Below are 2,918 nucleotides of genomic sequence, written 5' to 3'. Positions count from 1 at the left end.
GCCGCGGGAGATCGAGGCGGCGGCGGGGGCCCTCCCCGGGCTTCGGCGGGCCGCGGACGGCGGCGGGTGGCGGGTGGCCACGTGGCAGGCGGCGAGTGGCGGCGGCGAGGTGTCCGGGGTGCCCAGACGTGTCCGGCGCGCTGAGGACTAAGGGGGCTAGGGTTAGAGGCGAAATGATCCGGAATTTGGAGTGGCGGTTCTTTAAATAGAGGTAGATGGAGCTAGGAGTCTCCAAATTGAGCACGGTTTGCGGCCACGCGATCGTGATCGAACGCTCTAGATGATGGGAGAGGTGTAAGTGGGTTTTGGGAGACTTTGGAAGGGTGTTGGGCTTCAACACACACGAGGCCTTTTCGGTCCCTCGGTTAACCGTTGGTGTATCAAACGAAGTCCAAATGGCACGAAACTTGACAGGCGGTCTACCGGTAGTAAACCAAGGCCGCTTGGAAAGTATCGGTCCAATCCGAAAAAGTTTAACCCCCACACATGAAAAGAGGTAGAAAGGGACACCGGGTGACATAGGAGCGCCGGAATGCAAAACGGACAACGGAGAAAATGCTCGGATGCATGAGATGAACACGTATGCAAATGCAATGCACATGATGACATGATATGAGATGCATGACAAAGACAAAACACACGGAGACAAAAAGCCGACACCGAGGAAATAATATAACTTAGTGCCGGAAACGGCAAGAGTTGGAGTACAAATAAGATAAATTACATCCGGGGTGTTACAACACTCCACCACTACCAAAGGATCTCGTCCCGAGATCTAGGACTGGAAAAACTCCGGGTACACAAAACGGAGGTGGTCCTCGTGTTCCCAGGTGGCTTCACGGTCGGAATGATGTGACCACTTGACTTTTAGGAATTTGATTGACTTGTTGTGAGTCTTGCGCTCAGTTTCTTCAAGAATAGCAACGGGGTGCTCACGATAAGACAGGTCTTCTTGGAGATCAATGTCTTCGAAGTTGACGGTGCGGTCAGGAGTCTTGAAGTACTTGCGGAGTTGAGAGACATGAAACACGTCGTGTACGTTTGCAAAGTTGGAGGGAAGCTCAAGTTGATAGGCGAGATCGCCTCTCTTGCTGATGATCTTGAAAGGACCCACGTATCTAGGCGCAAGCTTCCCTTTGATACCGAAGCGACGAGTACCTTTCATTGGAGAGACGCGGAGGTAGACATGGTCTCCGATCTCGAAAGCCAAGTCATGATGTTTGCTATCATAGTAACTCTTCTGGCGTGATTGCACGGCTTTGAGATTATCACGAATGACTTTGCACATCTCTTCTGCCTCTGTGATCAAGTCATTGCCAAGAAGTTGAAGTTCACCAGTCTCTGACCAGTTAAGAGGAGTACGACACTTCTTGCCATAGAGAATTTCGAATGGGGCCTTGCCCGAACTCGCTTGAAAGCTGTTGTTGTAGGAGAACTCGGCATATGGAAGACAATCTTCCCACTTCATACTGAAAGAGATGACGCAAGCACTAAGCATACCTTCGAGAATTTGATTTACTCGCTCGACTTGGCCACTAGTTTGAGGATGAAAAGCTATGCTGAAACGGATGTTGGTGCCCATGGCCTTCTGAAAAGAATCCCAAAACTTGGAGGTGAAGATGCTGCCACGATCTGAAGAAATCAACTGCGGAATGCCATGCAGAGAGACAATCCGGGAGGTATATAGCTCTGCCAATTGAGCTGCTGTGATAGATTCTTTGATAGGAAGGAAATGAGCCACTTTAGTGAGTTTGTCGATGACAACGAATATAGCATCATTGCCACACTTGGAATTTGGAAATCCAGTCACGAAGTCCATCTCAATATGGTCAAAATTCCATTCTGGAATGGCAAGAGGTTGGAGGAGACCAGCTGGTCGTTGGTGTTCTGCCTTCACTCTTCTGCAGACATCACATTCATTCACGAACTGAGCAATCTCACGCTTCATTCGAGTCCACCAATACGACTGCTTGAGGCCATGATACATCTTTGTGCTTCCAGGGTGGATAGAGAGGAGTGAATTGTGAGCCTCGTTCATAATGACTTTACGAAGGTCACCTTTAGGCACAACAATGCGATCCTCGAAGAATAGAGTATCCTTGTCATCAAGACGATAGCACTTGTACTTGGGTTGACTCTTGGCAATCCCAATCTTCACCTTCTTCACCATAGCATCAAGAAGTTGAGCCTCACGAATCTGATCTTCCAAAGTAGGAGAGACTTGGAGGTTGGCGAGGAAACCTTGAGGAACAACTTGAAGCTTGAGTTTGCGGAAAGCTTCACAAAGCTCGGGTTGGTAAGGCTTGAGAATCAAACTGTTGCAGTAAGCCTTTCTGCTCAATGCGTCAGCAATTACATTGGCCTTGCCTGGAGTATATTCGATACTCGGATTATACTCTTGAATCATTTTGACCCAACGAGTCTGCCTGAGGTTGAGATTAGGCTGAGTGAAGATGTACTTGAGACTCTTATGATCAGTGAAGATGTCCACTTTTCTTCCCAATAAGAGATGTCTCCAAGTTAAAAGAGCATGGACGACTACCGCCAACTCGAGGTCGTGAGTGGGGTAGTTCTTTTCATTGGGCTTCAACTGGCGAGAGGTATAAGCCACAACTTTCTTCTCTTGCATCAACACTGCACCAAGACCTTGAAGAGAAGCATCACAGAAGACCTCGAACGGTTTGGATTCATCAGGAGGAGTCACAACTGGAGCAGTGACTAACTTCTCTTTCAGGGTGTTGAAAGCGATGTCACATTCAGGAGACCAGACGTACTTGACGTGCTTCTGGAGAAGGTTGGAAAGAGGCTTCGCAATCTTAGGGAAGTTCTCAACGAACCTTCGACAATAGCTTGCGAGACCAAGGAAGCTGCGGAGTTGCTTCACGTTCTGAGGTGGTTCCCAATTCACAATTGCAGAC

Source organism: Triticum dicoccoides, chromosome 6A (genome assembly GCF_002162155.2).
Source record: "Triticum dicoccoides isolate Atlit2015 ecotype Zavitan chromosome 6A, WEW_v2.0, whole genome shotgun sequence".
In the NCBI taxonomy this organism is placed as follows: domain Eukaryota; kingdom Viridiplantae; phylum Streptophyta; class Magnoliopsida; order Poales; family Poaceae; genus Triticum; species Triticum dicoccoides.
The sequence above is the reverse complement of the archived record's forward strand: the minus strand, read 5'-3'. Positions refer to the sequence as shown.